The sequence below is a fragment of the Neofelis nebulosa genome, chromosome 12 (assembly GCF_028018385.1).
Source record: "Neofelis nebulosa isolate mNeoNeb1 chromosome 12, mNeoNeb1.pri, whole genome shotgun sequence".
NCBI classification, from domain to species: domain Eukaryota; kingdom Metazoa; phylum Chordata; class Mammalia; order Carnivora; family Felidae; genus Neofelis; species Neofelis nebulosa.
In genome coordinates, this window is record NC_080793.1 from 66980746 (window position 1) to 67001788 (window position 21043).

Sequence of the window (21043 nt, forward strand, 5' to 3'; positions counted from 1 at the left end):
CCTCTTTCTCAAAAGGAGAATATGGATTTCCTCCAAAATCCTCACAGTGCTGTGATTCACCTACAGGAGCCTACCAAAGACTCCAAACAGCACCCCTATCTGCCACTGACCTCAAACACCATTGAACGTCACTCAAGCGGCAGAACAGCCACATAGCTATTGTACCTGGTGCAGAGCTTTCTCTTGTTTTTGAACCTCACTCAAAACCAGCAGTGTGTTTAGTAAATAGTAAATAGACATGACATGACATCCACAGGAGGACTCAGTAAATAGACATGACATGACATCCACAGGAGGAATATGTTGTTTCCTAATTCAAAGATGCCAAAACCCAAAGGAAGCCTTGTACTTCATTTTTGGTTAGCGGCGGGGAGATGCTATAACATATCCTTCTCCTTAGAAGAGGTCTCTCCACCAGCCCCATACCATTGGGTGCCTAGGCATTTCACAGAAATAGAAGACCATTGAATTTTTGTCTGATTTATTTTTTTACCCTCTTACACAAAAAATGTCTTACCAACAATTCTAGAGTCATTGCTCTCTTGCTCATTAGGTCTAATCAGCATAATGTCATGTAATAGACCACTGTGATATCTTCTGGAAGGAGGGACAATCATGACCCTTGTGAACTAAATTATGACAGAGGGCTGGGGTGTTGATATATCCCTGACATAGAACCTGGAAGGTATATTGATGGCCTTGCCAGCTGAAAGCAAGCTGCTTCTGATTAGACTTATGGCAGAGATGGAGAAAAGGGCATTTGACCAAATCAAAGCCACACACTATTTGTTCAAGCCATGCATCCACGTCTGGTCCAACACTGTCATCGATGTGACGTTCTGCTTAAGCTTACAATTATCCACTGTCATTCTCCAGGATCCAACTGTCTTCTGCACAGGCCACATAGGAGAGATGAATGGGGATGCAATGACAATCACCACTCCTATGACTTTCAAGGCCTTGATGGAGGCACTAACCTCTGTAACCTCTCCAGGGATGTGGTATTACTTCTGGTTTTACTTTCCTAGGTAGAGGAAGTTCTAGTGGCTTGTACTTGACTTTTCCATCATTAATATCCCTCACTTCACATGTTAGGGAGCCAATGTGGATTCTGCAAAACACAGGGCTCAGTAATATCTATTCTAATTATGTATTCCAGAACTGAGGAGATAATCACAGGATGGGTTTGGAGACCCACTAGGACAACTGGGAGATGGATCTGTACTAAAACTTCAGTGATCACCTGAATTCCATAAGCCTGTACTTTGACTGGTGGACCATAGCGACATTTTGGGTCTCTTGGAATTAGTGCTGATTCAGAGTGAGTCTCCAGTAGTCCCTGAAATGTCTGATTATTTCCAATGTATTTACCCTGGTCAAAGCCAGAGATGCCTGGAGGAAAGGCTGGAGAGGGATTAAGAGGAAACATGTTTGCTAGTGTCCCGGGGTCCTTCTTCAAGGGGCCCTGGACTCCCCTTCATTCAATGGTCCAGGGTCTGTAAACTGGATCAAGTTTGGAATTGATTAAGGGATGTGATTCTCATTTATGACTCAGGTTAGACTTTTGTTCACTTAATCTGGAACTTTTCTGCTTAGTAAGAATTTAGCAGCTTCATATTTGTTTGACCTCTAGGAACACTGTGATCAACTAGCCAACGTCACAGGTGTGCGTGAAGCAGACAATTCTGATTGCTGCTCTGACTTTGCTGTCCATCACACTGATGGCACCAACCCTGCCTTGGGCTGCCACTGGACCCATTACGAATTCATTTCTCATAAGAGTGGTCCAAAATATGTCTTCTGCATCTTCCCAGTGTGGGTAAGAATGTCTTAAGTGACAAATCCTATCTAATATTCCAATTTTTCTACACCCGTACCCCTTATTCTACATTAAACCAGAGCCGGTCTGGAATTTCCACTCAGTCACTATGGGACACATTTTGGTCCATGTTTCACAACCATGTGAAACTGCTAGACCCTTTCTGACTCCCCAAGCTCCATCATTAAATGTAGAAACTCTTCTTGAGGAGTCCATGTCAAGAAATTCATCTTAGTAAAAGTTTATGTTCTTCTCCCCACTGCCTCACTTACTATCCTTTCTCATACATGTTCCCCAGAGCTGTTTGTTTAAGTTAGAAAACTCGAGTAGTTCCTTTGGGTATCGTGCAACCCCATACTTCATACTTCACGAGTAGGGGCCTGGTGAGAACTCAGTTTAGCTGGAGCAAAGAGGGGAAGTAGGGATAGGTCTTCTCTTTGTTTGCTCAGCTGTCATAACAATCTGCCATTCCACCATTATACCTCCATTCCTTAGGTGTGGATGGGAGATAGTGTTCATTCATTCAACAAATACTTATTTAAGGACTTACATGAACATGATGATAGATTCACAGGCAAAGGCAGACAATAATCAAATAAATATGTAGTCATTCAGGCCACTGGTTTTGGAATTAAATAATTCTGGATTCAAATCTTGATTCTGCTTCTTACTAGTCATGTATAACCTTGGCAAGACCCTTCACCTTAAAGAGCCTCCATTTTCTCATCTGTGAAAGGGGATTAAAAATGCCTACCTCTGATTGATATTGTAAGGATGATAGAGGATACATTATATGGTGGTCAGCATACAATCCCCAGCATGTAGCTACTACTATTATTCTTAACGATGTTCTGGAATTTATTAGGGCCCTTAAACCATCAAAACACCCTCGTTGGGGTCATGCTTTTAGATATATCACTTAAGATTATAGAATTATCAGACAACACAGAAAAAGAATAGAACATGTGACAGGGATTTAAGGTCTGGGGAGGGCAGAGCACCTGAGGTCATAGGACCAGCAGAGATGGACAGAGGATTAGCAACACGAGGCCGCAAACACTCACCTGGGGCCATTCCAACAGGCTGCCTCAGGTGTGCTCTGTGCTCGAGGTTGGATGAAGAGTGAAGGCACCTTAGTAGGTGCCCTTGGAGTCTCTCAGTCAAACTGGATTCCATCATCAAAGCTTTCTGCCCTGCATTTCCCTGCTTGTTGAGCCCCCAAATGTGCACGACACACTGAAATAGGTCACCTGTGGGCAGATTTTTGGGCAAAATGCAATGCTGAGTCCAGGCTTTGCCTTGGTGAACTTTGCTCACCAGTGATCCATCTCGGAAGCTGGTGTTCCTCCCCGCCCCCCTTTTCTTGCATGTTGCCAGAAAAATGAAAAACAAGTGAAAATGACTTTGTAGGCTTCCAGTAGAATCAGTCTACAACGGTCCAGGAAAACTGGACTTGCCAGGAGACATGAGTGAAGGATTACCTTAAAATTTCAGTCTCTATGTCCTGGACGTATCCATAATCTAATGGAAATGCAGTGGTTTGCTATAAAAATGAAGAGTACGTGAATGTTTCATTACCAAGTGGAACAATCAACCAAACCTGTCACCTGGCTCATGAGCAACAATGTCACATTCCTTATGTCATGTCCCTGGCGGGGGGGGGGGGGGGCAGTAATGCAAGGTTGCCCTGACTTGTCTCCTTGCATTACAACCTTCATGAACAAACTGGCAGTGGCTGTTGTGAAGGATTCTCAGAGGGACCTTGTCCCTTGTCCTTCCAGAGTTTCTTTGTTACTTTTTTTTCTCTTCCTTCCTTCCTCCCTCCCTCCCTCCCTCCCTCCCTCCCTCCCTCCCTCCCTTTCTTCCTTCCTTTCTTCCTCTCTCTCTTTCTTTTAAGTTAAAAGACAAATAAAATAAGAAAAATGGAAAAAATATGCATCCAAATTCCCAGTCTACTTTCTTGTGGCCTCTTGAAGCCAGTGGACAACTGAATATAGTCACAAACACTCTGCTTTGGGTGATGGCCTTTGTTCACCATAATTCCCCTTATCCCATCTTATGGATGAATGAACTGAAGCTTGGAGAGGCTTGGCAGCTTCCTCAGCTGGTGAGCAGGGAGCCAGGGTTTGATCTCAGGAGCTGTAACTCCAGACAAGGCAGCACACAGGGCTGTACCAGACCCGGGATTGAAGGCTGGATGTCAGTAAAGATCATTAAAGACAATTGCAGAGGACAACAGCCAATGCTTTATGCTGCAGTCCTGGGGACAGCAACCAAGGCACCACAGTCCTCCCTGGGGCCCCACATCATTACCCCAGGCACAGTCCCGAACCCTCTGTCACTGTGTCCATTCAACATTTCTGGAAAGTGCCTCCTGTGTCTGTGACTTGCACTGCCTCATGGGGAGATTTTCCCTTCTCCCCCCGGCAACCACAACTCTCTTCTCCTAGCAGAAGACCTCCCACTCCTGAGTTCTTTCTTCTAGAGCAGGTCCTGGGTGCCGTTGTCAGGGCTGAGGGGAGACTGTATCAGATGCTGAGAGGGGCCCTGTAGCCACCTGCAGACCTGTGTCATGTGTGTCACAGGGCAGTGGTACTGTCTGAAATGTCAGTGTTCTTTTCCCGTTTGCATTCCATTTCTAGGGACTGGTCCCCTCTATGGCCAGGGACATCCTTGTCTCATGGAAAATGAGGATTTCAACAGCAGGAATGCAAAGAGGAAAAGAGTCACTTTTCAGCACTTGACGTCTCATTTAGAATTCCTGAGTCCAAGGGCTCTGAAAGCCAAGTTTGAAGACAAAATAACGAACAAACAATCAAAACCAAAAGATTTCCTAATTGCAGGGAGAGAGAATACCTCCTATAATGTGTCTGTCATCAAGGAATGAAGTGTCTATTGCTTAGTGGAATGGGACAAGAGGGGAGAAGGGGAGGGGATTCTCAGACTGAGGACAGTAGCCTGCTTGTACTCATGCTATGTGAAGCTGGTCTAGAAAGGATGGGCTCTGGAAGATTTCCAGGCATCCTGGAATGACAAAGGGCTGACAAAAACAGAATGTTTATAAAACTCCAGAACCCTTGCACAGCCGTGGGGAGAAGGAGGGGCTCCATGAATGAAAGAGACTAGATTTTGCATGGTGGCTTTAAGTCACATTAATTTTAAGAAGAATAAAGGAATATGGTAGTTCTCAATAGTGTGGAGGTTAATTATGCTCAAAGTCTGGGTTATAGACATAGTTGAGTATGACAAAGGCTAATTAGTTCACAGAAAATGGAAGGAAGTGGCAGGGGGTTAATGCATTCTGGGGAATTGAGGTTTACTCTCCCCCCTTAGGCTTGTCCTAGGATTCCAGTGGATGCACTTTCACTTCCAGTTCTACTCAGATACTAATAAGGATTAAGGTTAACACAGATTAAAAGGAAATGCCAGAGTCTCTCTAATAGGTTAGGCCATTTTGGCTGCATCAGCTTATGTGCTCAGATTTTACTTTCTCAGTCCTGGCTGGTGAACTCCTTCCCCACACCCCACTCTCCTCCACCCTGTGTTGTGTGCATTCCTGTTGCAAAGGGGGAACTGTTCTAAGGTCAGTTCCCCATGATTTTGTATAGTGGATGCTTAGTGAGCTCAGGGGAACCCAAGAAGTCTGGGCACAAATCCAACAGAGACTGTGCCAAATGGTGTTACTAGAATGGTCAGACTTGGTGGCAAGGATCACCTGCACAGAAGATCCCGCCCCAGGTACACAGGGCTTGGGTTGAATACACGTGAAATGTGGGCCCCACGGTCTCCTCCTCTAGGCACCTTACAGCAGTCTACACAGCACACAAGCATTTGCAGGTAAGATACACAGCCTCCCCCACTCTTGCTGGCTCAGAGCTCAGAAGTTAGGAAGAGCAGGCAGAAGGTCCTGGCTGGCTGGTCACGATCACACCGAGGACATGGACAAGGGGAATATCCAAGGGGAAGGAGAAAAGCTGGAACCCTTATTCTTAAATGTACCTGTTTCTCTGATTCTAAAACTGGGACACTTGGCAAACAGAAATGTAAGGAAGAAAAAAAATGACTCAATTCTCAACACTATCGTAGTCCACATGTCAGTGTATTTCTCTGTAGAATGTTAGTCCGAGTCTGACAAAATCTATGAGGTTTCAGAAGAATGAGTTTGTCCATTCCATGTGTGATGAATCCTGTGCTGGGAAAGACCATTGGAACAGACTTGTCTAGTGAACTACGGGCTCGTGGTTGCCAAGAACAGATCAGATTGGTAAATGTCAGGTATTTCTATAGCTCATTGGTTTGCATTGTGAGGATAAAAGATTAGAATAGAGTTTGTATATAGTATCATACAAATAATAGTTTCACAGGGAAACATTGAAATCATCCTGGGAAAACATTTTTGCTAACTGCTGACCCCTAGTGGTGAAAAGTGACAGGCCTGACGGAGAAGCTACCTCTGCACCCTGGACAGAAGACACTTCCTCCCATGTGATCTTCTCTGGGGACAGCAAGCCGCGGCCCCTGCAGGGCTCCTCCTGGACACTCGCTCGCCCTCTGCTCTGGGTATTTCCTTCCTATTGCAGCCACACAATGTGGCCAACGACAGCTACTCAGCTGGCCCGTGTCCTTAGCTCTGGGGGCTGACCTCGGGGAGGTGAGACCTTGCAGCCAGTACATCTGGGCAGGGTGGGGTGGGAGTGGCCCAGGCCAGAGCCTGTGGGGGAAGGAAGAAGCCGGGACAGGCCTGAGCTGGGCGAGGTGTGCTGTGACCCAGTTCACCACGAAGTGATTGGGGGGCAGCCGTGTGCGGGAGCCTCTGGTGCCCCCCGCAGAGCCCACCACATGCGTCTCTTCCCACCTGCGTGTTCAGTGCCCTCACACTGGGGGCTTGGAATCAGCCCTGGTGGCAGTATTTGCATCCCAGGAAGCAGCCGGTGCTGCAAATCAAGGCTTGTTCGCCCCCAGCGAGCTGGCAAAGCAGCCCACCCCTGCTCTGGGGGCTCAGGAGACCCACAGCCACAGCTTGGGTTGTGGGAACCACCTTCTTACAAAAGGAGCGGCCCCTCTGACTCTGCCCTGTGCCCCGCCCCAAAGTGAACAGGCCAGTACAGCTGCACAGACCTGCCCAGAACTGTGCTGTTGCTTAGACCAATTCTGCCTCCCAGGAAGATGAGGGGTGCATGTCAGAATGGTGGGGAGGGGGTACAGGTAGATGTCACGAGTGCATCTAGTTTACTGTCACCACACCTGCCCTGCTGATCTGATTTTAGCATCCGAGTTCTGGGAGTGGTTAAGAAGTTAGTCTGTTTTGATTTAGTTTTATGGTCCTTCCAATCAGATGCTTCAGACACTGATATCAAAGCAGTTATTTTTCTAAGCCTAAGAGGGCACAGTGAAGGAAGGTGCCCAGGAACATACTGGAAAAGAGGACAAAGTTGGGAGTTTGCCCAGGATTAAAAAGTCACCACAGATAAACTGCATTTGCATCATGAAGAGTTGCAGCTCCTTCCCTGCTGGGTCTAAATGCATCCTGCCTTGTGCAGAAAGCCTTGTCCTCTCCCTGCTGCTATCTGGTGTCCCCAGATTCTGACAGTGCTTCCCAGTCAATATGCTGAAGTTCAGTCACTTTTGCAAGGAGCATGAAGCTACGTGGCCAGGGGAAAATGTTCTGGAAAAAGGGAAAGTAGAACCCAAGATTCACTGGGGCTCCAAAGAGCAATGCAGTTACCAAACGATATTCACTTAAAAGATATTCAATGTCCAGATATGCCAAGACCTGTTCTAGGTACAGGGGAGACCACAGCGCCCAAGTGGCAAGACTCAGGCTGTAAACAAATAAGGAAAATGCCAGTCAGGGGTTGGCAAACAACAGCCTAGGAGCCATTGCATGTTTTTGTAAATAAACTGTTATGGAACACAATCACCCCTTTCATTTCCTCTTGTCTATGACTGGTTTAGTGACACATGACCGTCACAAGAGAAAACACCTGGTCTATTACAGAAAGGATTGCTGGCCTGGTGTAAGTGCAGGGATTCAAACAGGGTGAAATGAGAGAAAGGGGGTGGGGGGCTACTTCCCACTGACTGCTCAGGGGACCCCTCTCTGCCCATGACATTTAAACCAGCACAAGAAGGACAAGAGAGGGGAGGCTGCAGCAGAGGAGGGGCTGAGGGTAGGCAGAGGGAATAGTGAGTGCAAAGGGCCTGGGGCAGTAGAGAGCTGGGTGTGTCACAGGAAACACACCAAAAGGAAGGGGGATAGGCCTGGCACCAGGGCTTGAGCATGGTGGTCTGGGGGAGAACGATGCCTGAGGAGATCTAATCAGAGAGGTAGGTGGCTTGACAAACCTACATCAGGAGATTGGTTTGGTCCAGGTGTGCTCAGCGGGTGGGAGCAAGATGGAACCCACTTAGGGAATTTCCCTCCCAGTGTGCAGAGAGACCAGGTAGAAGGTCATTTCTGAGTTATGATAGCACTTGGATGGGGTTGTCCAGACTCAGTTACTTTGTGAGCCATGGGCAGGAATGCACACAGAGGCCCTCATTCCTGGGTAAATACTTGAAGTAGAAAATTAAAGCAAACAAACAGGGAAATAGCACGTGTCCTGCCTCCTACTTACGCAAATACACTCTTCTGACCACCTGGAAGGAGGGACTGGCTTAGAATTCTGATTCCTCTTGTTCCCTGCTGCTCCCACCACCCCTGCCCCCCAGCTCTTCACAACACTGGCAGCCACACCTGCAAGAGGCCCACAGCCATGGACACTCCAGCCTCACCTCTGCATCTAGCCACACCAGCCTGCCTGTGAGGGGCCGGTGGGGAAACACACAGGAGAATATTCTAAGGCAGGAGCCATCTTTAGGAAATCCATAGCCCCTGCTCCTCACTCCCAGGCGTTACTACAGGACAGCCTGCCATTCTTAAGGTTGGGCTTCATTTACTTGTTACTACTTCCCTGCCCTAAAAACTTTCAGGGAGCACTCTGGCCCAATCTCCAGGTTCAAATTAAATGCTGAAAGCTGGAAAAAGAATTTAACAAAAGCACCTGAGACCGGCAGTAAGGCCCACTTTTTGCCTGCCTGTAGGCTCCATCATCAGGCGCTGCAGGTCAGACATTCTTATCCAATGTTCTTTATAGGTGTACCCTACAGCCCCACCACCAAAAAATTGGCGTCCTCTGGGCACCAACAGATCTTTTAAATTATAAAGCTTTTTGCCCCTGGTTTTAAAACGTCCTACAATGGGGCGCCTGGGTGGCGCAGTCGGTTAAGCGTCCGACTTCAGCCAGGTCACGATCTCGCGGTCCGCGAGTTTGAGCCCCGCGTCGGGCTCTGGGCTGATGGCTCGGAGCCTGGAGCCTGTTTCCGATTCTATGTCTCCCTCTCTCTCTGCCCCTCCCCCGTTCACGCTCTGTCTCTCTCTGTCCCAAAAATAAATAAAAAACGTTGAAAAAAAAAATTAAAAAAAAAAAATAAAACGTCCTACAAGAGGGGTGCCTGGGTGGCTTAGTCAGTTAAGTGTTCCACTCTTGATCTTGGCTCAGGTCACGTTCTCATTGTTCATGAGCTTGAGCCCCATATCAGGCTCTATGCTGACAGTGCAGAACTTTCCTGGGATTGTCCTTCTGCCCCTCCCCTGCTTGAGCTCTCTCTCTCTCTCTCTCTCTCTCAAAATAAATAAATAAATAAATATATCTTACCAGCTGTGGAGAGAAGTTAAATAGAATAATAACTATTCACTACCCCCCCCCCCAACTTCACAGAGGAAACAGGACTAAAATTCCCCTAGGCCCTCCTACAAATGATCTGCAAAAGGCCAATATTCAGGGGTTAATAGAAGCCATGTTTCATTGGGTACCCAGAAAGAAAGCTTTTGTGAAAATGCTTTACACAGACTTTACAAAGGTATAAATCTTTTGATTCCCATTTCAGTGAAAAGTCTTTCTGATATAAACAGAGAAACAAAATCATTTCATTAAAAAGATGGGCCAATCCCTTGATATTCAATCTATAATCCAGTTCTTTGGGAAATTAGAAACAACCATCTGTCTTCCAAATCTCCGCAAGACCTGAAGTACAACCCTAAAAACAAGTCCAAATCCACATGTATTTACCAATCCTCCAAACTCACCTATTCCTCTCAAAATGTTTCTGGATGTTATAAAAGATCAGGATATGGGAACAAATTGTCCTGTACTTCAGGAAAAAAAATCCATTTTCATGTTTTTGTTAACATTTATTTATTTTTGAGAGAGAGAGAGAGAGAGAGAGAGAGAGAGAGAGAGAATGTGAGCTGCAGAAGGCCAGAAAGAGGGATACAGAGGATCCGAATCAGGCTCTGCACAGTGAGCTCAGAGCCCGATGTGGGGCTGGAACTCACAAACCATGAGATCATGCATGACCTGCTGAAATCAAGAGTCAGCTACCCGGTGGCTGATTGACTGATTGAGCTACTCGTGGTGTCCCAAGTAGGATCCATTTTAAATAGCAGTTATTCTGAAACTCTAGAAAAAAAGTGTACATTATTTTCTCTCTTCTTACAATTATAAATCTTGTCTTAAAATGTAAAGACAGCCTGAATCATCTGAGCCTGGCGGGGGGGTGGGGGGGTGCGGGGGGGGGGGAAAGTAGGGAAAGTGGCCTTTCAAAAAATTTTACTTACTTGCTTACTTGCTCACTTGATTAATTTAGCGAGCTTTTTAAAATACAAACTGCTAAAAGTGCTCTTCTTCCCACACTCTACCACCTCCGATATCAGTAAGATATGCTCTTAATTTCTACCTTGGAGAAAACTTAAAACACTCTTTCTGCAGCTTTGTGATACAAATTTTCTACCCCCATCTTCTCCAAGACCTAAAGCCATTTTTTGAAATGCAAACTGTAGAGAAAAAGGTGTCATCAGAAAAAAAAAAGTAGGGGCGCCTGGGTGGCTCAGTTGGTTAAGCGTCCGACTTCGGGTCAGGTCATGATCTCACGGTCCCTGAGTTTGAGCCCCGCGTCGGGCTCGGAGCCTGGAGCCTGATTCGGATTCTGTGTCTCCCACTCTCTCTGCCCCTCCCCTGTTCATGCTCTGTCTCTCTCTGTCTCAAAAATAAATAAACATTAAAAAAATTAAAAAAAAGAAAAAAAATAGAGGGAGATATTTGAAAAATGTGCCTAAGTCCTCTCCAGAAAATTAGTATTTTTTTTACTATCTTGTCTGTGTATATGTCTGCACATGTTGTAAATGCGTGATGATTTCTGTTCCTCCAGATGGTATTGCTAACATTAAGTTGTGAAAGAGCTCTATTTGGTACTAAAGGTAATTTAAGGTTATTGATTTTATTAAAATAGACGTGTCTTTAGAATTATCAGCATTAAATATGAGACTTTTATTGTGTGTTTGCTGAGATTCAAATAAGTGCAGGCTAGCTCTATTGCAAAATTTGTCAAAAAATGGTATTAGGATGGAGATATATATTTTTATTAGAGAAAAGAAGATTTTTCTCTTAATGTGAGGCTGATTGGGGGCAAAAACAAACGAACAAAACAACAAAAAGTTAAGACAATATCTGAATGTAAGAAGGAAAGTTGTAAAAGGTTTATGGAAAAGTAATCTTTGGAGAGGAGTTTTATGTTTGGTCAGTACAAGCTAGAATTAAACTAATCTTGGGGCATCTGGGTGGTTCCATCAGTTAAGTGCTAGACTCCTGATTTCGGCTCAGGTCATTATCTCACAGTTCATGTGATGGAGCCCCACATAGGGCTCTGTGCTGACAGCACTGAGCCTGCTTGGGTTCCTCTCTCTCCTTCTCTCTCTGCCCCTCCCCAGGTGGTGCTCTCTCTCTCTGTCTCAAAAATATAGACATTAAAAATAATTTAAAAAAATAAATTTAAGTAAAAAAAAATTTTTTTTTTGAGAGAGAGAGTGTGTGTGAGCGGGGGAGAGGTTCAGAGGGAAAGAGAGACAGAGAGAGAGAGAGAGAGCGATCATACCAAACAGGCTCCACACATATCATGGAGCTGGACTTGGGTTTTGATCCCATGATTCTGGAATCGTGACCTGAGACAAAATCAAGAGTCCGAGGTCCAACCAACTGAGCCACCCACGTGCCCCAGAAATGAATTTTGATATTAAAAGCACCCTGGTGTAGGGTCCTACTTTGGCTCAGGTCATGATCTCATGTTTTGTGAGTTCAAGCTCCCCATTGGGCTCTGCACTGTCAGTGGGATTCTCCGTCCCTCTCTCTACCCCTCCCCCACTTGTGTGTGCGCGCGCACTCTCTCTCTCTCAAAATAAATAAACTATATAAAAGAAAAAGAAAAAAAAAAGCACCCTAGTGGAAAATTTGTTTCTCTTTGTTAAAAGAACAAATATTTCTTGAACTAATGGTTGGCTATTCATTAAAAATTATAAACAAAGGGGGGCGCCTGGGTGGCTCAGTCGGTGAAGCGTCCGACTTTGGCTCAGGTCACGATCTCGCGGTCTGTGGGTTCCAGCCCCGGGTCGGGCTCTGTGCTGACTGCTCAGAGCCTGGAGCCTGTTTTACATTCTGTGTCTCCCTCTCTCTCTGACCCTCCCCCGTTCATGCTCTGTCTCTCTCTGTCTCAAAAAAAAAAAAAAATAAATAAATAAACGTTAAAAAAAATTAAAAAAAATTATAAACAAAGGTTTTTCTTTACCTTCAAAGTTATCTGCTAAAAAAACAAAACAAAAAACCAGATTCTATATACCATGAAAATACTTTTCTATGTCTATCTGGATTTTGAAAACTTAAGAAAACTGAGTCTTTCTATTAAAAATCTTAACAAATTTTGCTTATAACTATATAAACTTTGACATCTTTTTCTTTTCTTTCTTTTTTTTGTGCCTTTGACATCCTTTATTGTCACTTTGTTAAATGCGTAACTACTGTTACATAATGATCTATGATCCCATTTAATCAAATGTTCAAACCTTTTGATGTGTATGTGTGTATATATACATATATATACACATATATACACACATTTTATATATATATATGAACATTTAAAAGATTTTCTGAGAAATTAATTAGCCTTTCTTGGTGTGTTAAAAATGACATAAATTAAAGCATTGTCGAGTAAGTGATGCTAAATTCTGTTAGATTATAATTGTATAGAGATGTTATTAAAATAAGTGTTTCAAAATCGTATAAAATTGTATAAAGCCCACAGAGACCTGATGTCCAGGTCTGTTATTATATTGAAGTGTTGTGTGTCATAGAAACAATCAAATGTCCTTGTCAATTGTATTGTCATGAACTCTCACCAGTTCTTTAGCCATGGCCGTTTTCAAGCTTTTTATTATTTACAGACATTTATACTTCTACTCAATACTTTTATAAAAGCTTCCTGCCAATGTGTTTCATCTTCAGTGAGGCTTATGAAAAAAATAAAACATAGAAACAAAACCAGAAACTAAACCTCTGAGTATAGATTTCTGACAACCTTAAGATCATAAAACCGAGCTATGTAAAAATATCCAGAACTAGTGGAAAAACTGGATTCAAGAAGAACAAGACTTAATAACATGGGACTGAATGAACCAAGGAGGATTGGTAGCATTTTTATGACTTCATGCTCACTTAAAAAATGTTTTGTTTTCCCAGAGTTAAGGAAACATTTTCTTTTAAGCTAACTGACTTCTAGCAATTTGATGTATTACACTGTTGTAAGCAGGATTGAAACAGCTGTCTTTTCTCCCCACTTGAACCCTCCAAAATTCAGAACCTCACTGAATACTCTTATATTTTTATGGCGATGTATTTATTTGCATACATTCAATAAGAATCTGTTTTCCTTAGAACAGGGACACATTGGAAACACTGGTTATATGACCAAGGCTTTGACTGGAATGTCCTACCTACCTGGGAAAGACGTGCACAGACTCAGATCTGACCAGACAGCTTTAAGGAACTAAGGTTGACTTTATGGAGCCTACAAAGCCCCAAGAAGATGTCAGCCTTGTGACAGAGTTCCCAGCAGCCTTACCAGGTGAGTAAACAGGGTGGCTTCCTGACAGGTACAGGAACCTCAGGATATTTGGGGAACCTTGAGTAGAGAAGAATCCCCCCAAACCTATAGGTATTGCAGATGAACTCTGAGGGCAAGTAATTAGCTTGGTTCCTGGCCTTGAGAGGCTATTAAAAGTTCAACTGAGAAATTTCTTTTTTTTTTTTTTTTTTTTTCAACATTTTTTATTTATTTTTGGGACAGAGAGAGACAGAGCATGAACGGGGGAGGGGCAGAGAGAGAGGGAGACACAGAATCGGAAACAGGCTCCAGGCTCCGAGCCATCAGCCCAGAGCCTGACGCGGGGCTCGAACTCACGGACCGCGAGATCGTGACCTGGCTGAAGTCGGACGCTTAACCGACTGCGCCACCCAGGCGCCCCATCAACTGAGAAATTTCTTATGAAAAGTTCCATCAAAGCAGCTTTTAAAGAGCCTACATCATCAATCACTATATTTTATTTTATTTTATTTTACTTTACTTTTTTTATTTTTTTATTTTTTTTTTACTTGAATACAAGTTAGTTAACATACAGTGTAGTCTTGGCTTCAGGAGTAGAACCGAATGACTCATCACTTACATATAACAGTGCTTATCCCAACAAGTGCCCTCCTTACTTCCTATTACCCATTTAACTCACCCTCCTACCTACCTCCCCTCCAGGAGCCTTCAGTTTGTTCTCTGTATATAAGAGTGTCTCATGGTTTGCCTTCCTCTCTGTTGTTATCTTACTTTTCCTTCCCTCCCCTTATGTTGTTTGTTGTGATTTCTCAAGTTCCACATATGAATGAAATCATATGTCAATCACTATTCTTGCTGCACTTAGGTAAATAATCAGGCCAAGTATTTTTCAAAACTAGACTTATTTTGCAAATAATATTAATTTGACTACCTTTGGTAAAAATGAAGTGATTATAGAGAGATTATATGTTTCAGACACAGCTTTGTACATAGTAGATTCTAGTACTGATCATCATGACAACTGGATTCTGATTTCTACAACTGTCTTCCCATGCCTGGCAACAATTCTCCAAACCATCATTTTAGGGACTGTGCCTAGGGTACTGATTTTGGGGAGGTGGTGGGGAAGGTGTGAGGTCCCTTGGCTGCAGCATAAAACATTAACTATTGTCCTTTGCAATTCTCTTCCATTATCTTCACTGATTGTCAGCCTTCCATCTTGGGTCTGGCACAGCCCTGTGGTGCTAAGTGCTTTCTGGTCTGGAATTATAGCTTACAGCTCCTGAGATAAAATCCTGGCTCCCTGCTTGCTTGTTAAGGAAGTTCCCAAACCTCTCTAAGCTTTAGTTCATTCATCTGTAAGATAAGATAAAGGTTATTATGATGATCAAAGGCCATCAGTCAAAACAGAGTATTCCTTGAGTGAGCCATAAATCCCAGTTGTCTACTGGTTTCGTGAGGCCACAAGGAAGTAGACTGGAATTTTGGATGCTTTTTTTTTTTTTTTTAATCTCACTTACCAGAACTTTGTCATATTTTCAAAGTGATTACTTGTTTTTTAATTTTTTATTTTTTAGCATTCACACATTTATTTCTATCCAAATTGTCTCAGATATTAACAGTCTAATGAAGAGTAACAATGTCAGTATTTTACCTGGAATAAAACAGCTGCATGCAATGGATGTCTGATCATATCATGATAGCATTTAGATACATTTCAATGACTTGATGACCCAAAGATTTGAAATGACAGGAGATTTTCATTTTCATCTCCAGGAATAAACAGGAAGTCCAGGTACAGTAAGTAGTTAGCTTATAAAAAGTGTACAATTAGGGGCGCCTGGGTGGCGCAGTCGGTTAAGCGTCCGACTTCAGCCAGGTCACGATCTCGTGGTCCGTGAGTTCGAGCCCCGCGTCAGGCTCTGGGCTGATGGCTCGGAGCCTGGAGCCTGTTTCCGATTCTGTGTCTCCCTCTCTCTCTGACCCTCCCCTGTTCATGCTCTGTCTCTCTCTGTCCCAAAAATAAATAAATAAAAAAAAAACGGTAAAAAAAAATTTAAAAAAAAAGTGTACAATTAAATCTTCAAATACAAAGGCTTGCTAACCTTCTCATCATCACATCTGGGGAATACTTTATAAAAAGACAAATATAGTAAACAGTTAAATGCTTACCAGTCCCATGCTCTGTGACAAGCCCACCTTGCCCAACAAAACAAAACCCCATCAAAATAAAAAGATCCAATTGAATTCATGTAATAAGCCTTTTAAAATGCAAAAGACTTGAAAATTAATGGTATGGCTGACATTTATGACTACATGGCACATTCAAATATGTTTGCATCAGTTGAGTTTTTATAATCTGAACAACGATTAAATCCAGTCTTTACCCTTCCTATTGCTAAAGAATATGACAGTGGAGGCTCAATCTCAGAAGCAGGAGCAGCAAATGACAAGCCACGACAGTAGTGATGCACCACACTCGGCAATGATCCACCACATTTGGTAATGATGCTCACACACTTGAGTTTCATCTAAAGCATGAAAATTCCCAGTTCTTGGAAGAGGGTTTCCTTTGTTAAAATCCCCTTCTCTTCTAGTCTTTTTTTCTATAATTAGCCATGTGCCTTTGCAGCAAATCAGGGAAAGCTGTGTTGAGGGTTACAACTTCCAGATAATCAGGTCTGCTACAGAAAGCAATGCACTTTTTTTTGCATATATTAAGAAAATATAATTTATGCCATAAAATGGATCATTCATTTTGAGAAAGATAATCTCCATTTTACCCACCTTCATTTAAATCAAATAAAACCATTCTTGAAGTCACCAAAGAGCAACAGGTTAATATACAGAACAAGCTGCCTTAACACCCAATATGTATAACCCCCGCCACCCACCCCTGCACAACCCCTACTTCATTTGTGGCCCTAAAAATTCCTGACCAAAATATTTAGCCTGAATAAAATTCAGCAGATAATTCCCTTTTGAGAAACAGTATTATTTTTTTAAATTTTACATTATAACCATTGTGACAGAGTATGAAATAACTTTGGAAGAGAGATGTTTTTGGTAAGAAGTTAGAAAATTTCAGACAATGGAAATGGATGATACTTTTGGACCAATTAGAACCAGTTTCAAAATATTTTCTTTACCACTTTAAGACTGAAACATTGGCTTTGTGCTCACGGGTTTATTTTGAAATTTAGAAGGGAAGCTGAAATAAAGATATAACCAAAAACTCTGGACAAGGCTGGGACAGAGGGGACCAACTTTGTAATGCTTTGTAATTTATTATCACTCCAGGAACCCATTTGTCCTAGTATTGTTCTTAGTTAAGCTGAGAATGGAGAAAGTGTGTTTTTAAAATTATATATCTATGTGTAGATAGTCTTTAGATACAAAACGAATAAATATTTAAATTCCATGATAAAGAAAAAATGTGGAATAAATTCCTATTTTTATAAGTAACTGTATATACAGTGGATGTTGTCTGCCTGACTCCTAATCTTTTGTCTACTAAGAGTTCTTCAATGGGCAATTTATAGAAGGCAGTAGCTCATATTACCTTAAAGGAGCCCAGTTTAGCTTAGAAATCAGCCTTTCCAGACACTCTGCTCCCTGAAAAGCCCTCACACTTGTGTGTATAAATAGCTGAGAATACAAGCAGGTGCACATGTGCAAAAAAAGTACTTGTCTAAAGAAGAGTGAATTAGATTTACAAATAAAGTCTAAAACCAAGAAAATATATTGCTATTCCCCAATCCGACAAGCACACCTAATGAAAAACTGCTAAGCCCACTATGAAAAGGTGGCAGCTGTAAACCTAACTCATCCTACGTCATGCTCTAAGCATCTAGCTGTTCTGTGAACCAGCCATCAGAACACTAAATCCCTCCGTGTTCACATGGTTAAGTGCAGTCTTCTGATTTAGCTTTACTTTCTAGTTAGAGGCCAGACTACGCAGAATAATTCTTTAGAGTTATGCTGTATCCAAACTACCTCCTACTGTTAAGAAGAAAGTGCCCACATGATAATATGAATGAAGGACTAAGGTCTTCCACCTGGATAAGTTCAAGCACTGGTCCACGGAGAGCTTTAATCAAAGGAAAATTATATGGTAACTGAGAACAGTTTGCATATTCAGAGCTAGGGGGGGTAAGATTAAAAATTAGAGTGTCACTGAGGTGCTGTTAAGCATGGCAGAAAGGTGACTATATGGAAAGACTAAAGAAGCCAATTCTTTAGCTGCCCTTTGCTTTTTAAAAAAGTAGGGGCGCCTGGGTGGCTCAGTCGGTTAAGTGTCCGACTTCGGCTCAGGTCATGATCTCACGGTCCCATCCGTGAGTTCAAGCCCCGTGTCAGGCTCTGTGCTGACCGCTCAGAGCCTGGAGCCTGTTTCAGATTCTGTGTCTCCCTCTCTCTCTGACCCTCCCCTGTTCATGCTCTGTCTCTCTCTGTCTCAAAAATAAATAAATGTTAAAAAAAATTTAAAAAAAAAGCAACAAGTGTAGAATTTTCCCCTGTCAAAATCTGAACACCGGTGAATGCATGTTTTCTCCTACCCAGTTATGAAACCCCTTCCCAACCTCTGTCATTGCCTTTTTAAGCCTAAGAGAGAAATAAAAGAAAATGGATACAGACTATCCATTCTTATTTATGAAGAGAGAGGCATATTCTAATAGTCATAAGGCAATGTATTTAAGAGCTACACCTGAACTGGTATTCTCAAAACTGAAAATACACTTACTAATTCTACTCAACTTGCAGGATGTATCCATGTGCTTTCTAAATCATTGGTTGTCACTCAAATGGACCACAGTGACCCTATCATGCCTTAAGGCAGCACTATACTGTGTATACTATGTATTTTCAAGAAATGACATTAAGAGGAAAAGGACAACCTTTCAAACATCAGTTCCTTATATAAGTGGCGATGGTGCTTTATGGCTCCCATTTCATCTCAAAATATCTCCAAAATTAGACAAAAGAGGGCCAGAGGCAAAGCTCCATGGTGAATTGTATCCTTCAGATGAGCTTTCAATTCACTGGCTTTTAATTTCCATTTCCTGATTTACTTGGGAGTGAAGGTGAGAATCATCCAATTGATGACAAACTAGAACAAGAAAACAGGATAAATGGCGAGGGCTTTGCGGTTTGGAGGCTGGCTATCGGCAAGAAAAGCTGTAGAGGCTGCTATAGACCAGGCAAACATCACAATCACCACAAAAAGCCGGACCATGAAGTTTATTGGTCCGTGCTCGGCCAAAAGGACCAACTGGCAAACCAGCATTGACACTGTTAAGGGAAGTATACGGTAACCCAGCACACAGAGGCTCTGGAAAAAAGGTAAGTTTCCTTCAAGAAGTTTTCAGTTGAGGGTGGTGGTAACTGCACCAAACCAGACAATGACAAAGACTTCGGCAAACTGGGGCCCTCCATCCTTTTCACTATCTACAGAGATTCTTTGAAGCATTAATGCAAGTGTCACACAAAGGATCAAAGGGCCCCATAAATCCCAATCTCTCAAAAGACTATTACTTTTTCTTGGGTACAAAACATGCATGAATTTTTTCCCAACAGCTTTTAGATCACGCATAATAGTATTCTGAACAGATTCATTTAATGTGGAGCTGTCAAATTCCCGAATGTGAGATCTCATAGGAATGGTGAATTCTCCTTCCACGAGGATGTCTTGTGAGATGGATATATCAGAAAGGCCTGCAAACAGGGGCCTGGGCCACGTTGTCCCTGGCTCTCCCGAAGACTCTGCTGCTTTCGCCATCTTGGCCCTCCTTCTCCCAGGTTGCTCCCTACTTGTTTTTTTTTTAATTAAAAAACAGAAGAAATTGTTGGGAGGACAATGGCCAAGGTCCCTCTGAGAATCCTTAAAAACAGTCCCTGCCAAGTTGTTCATGAAAGCTCTAATGGGGGGAGACAAGCCAGGGAAATGAGGCATTCCTGTCCCATCCCCAGGACGACCATGTAAGCAACATGTGACACTATTGCTCACGAGCCAGGTCGCTGGTTTGGTTAGTTGTTCCACTCGATAATTAAACATCCACATACTCTGTATTTGCACAAAAACCCACTACCTTTTCCATTAGATTACAAATAGGTCAAGACCTAGACACTGAAATTTTAAGGCAACTGTTGACTCATGTTTTCTGACAAGTCCAGTTTGGAGAGTGAATCCACTAGAAGTGGAGAAAGTAGTTTTTGACCTGCTGATTATGTTTCTGAGAATGCACAAGAAAAGAGGGGAAGAACACCAGCTTGATCACTGATGAGCAAGATTCACCGAGGTGAGTCCAGGAGGCAGCATTGCATTTTGCCCAAAGATCTACCCACGATTGACCTCTTTCAGTGCCTCATGCCCATTTGGGGACCCAATAAGCAAGGAAAATCTGGGCAGAAAGCTATGATGATGGAAGCTGGTTTGGTTGAGAGACTCCAAGTGCACCTTAGTCCTTTATTCTCCATCCAACCTTGAGCAGAGAGCACACCTGAGACACTGTGTTGGAATGGCTCCAGCTGAGAGAGTTGTGGCCTTCTGACCCTAATCCTCTGTCCATCTCTGTTGGGTCCTGTGACCTCAGGTGCTTTTCCCTCCCCAGACCTCAAGGGCTTGTCATGTGTCCTATTATTTCTGGACTGTTTGACAGTTCTCAAATCTTCAGTGATATATCTTAAGATATGACCCTAACAAGGGTGTTTTGATGATAAGGGCCCTCTTAAATACCAGAACATCATGAAGAATAATATAGTAGCTATATGCTAGGGATTGTATGCTGACTGCCATATAACTTATCCTCTATAATCTTTGCAATACCCTTCAAAAGTAGTCATTTTAAATCCAGAATGTCATTTCAGCTAAGTTCCCAAACTGGTTCTTTTTTTTTTTTAATGTTTATTTATTTTTGACAGAGAGAGACAGAACATGAGCAGGAGAGGGACAGAGAGATAGGGAGATTGAGAATCTGAAGCAGGGTCCAGGATCTGAGCTGTCAGCACAGAGACCAATGCGGTGCTTGAACCACAAACTGTGAGATCTTGACTTTGAGCCAAAGTCAGACAACTGACTGAGCCACCCAGGAGCCCCTCAAAGTGGTTCTTAATATAGAACCTAACTGCAGTTTCCACCTACCCCACCAATGTAATATTAACTTGTCAGCCATGAATTTTTCAATCTAGTCCAATGAGTCTGCCACTTGGGTCCTCTCCGTCCCTCAAAGAGGTGAGGTAGAAACCATGTTT

The 21043-nt window shown here is 43.0% G+C and overlaps 1 protein-coding gene and 1 pseudogene; one reads left to right on the plus strand and one right to left on the minus strand.

Moving 5' to 3' along the window:
• Positions 1–21043, plus strand: part of LOC131491960 (procathepsin L-like) — a 76811-nt gene that overhangs the window by 31708 nt on the left and 24060 nt on the right.
• LOC131491961 (protein YIPF6-like) lies at positions 18861–19577 on the minus strand (annotated as a pseudogene).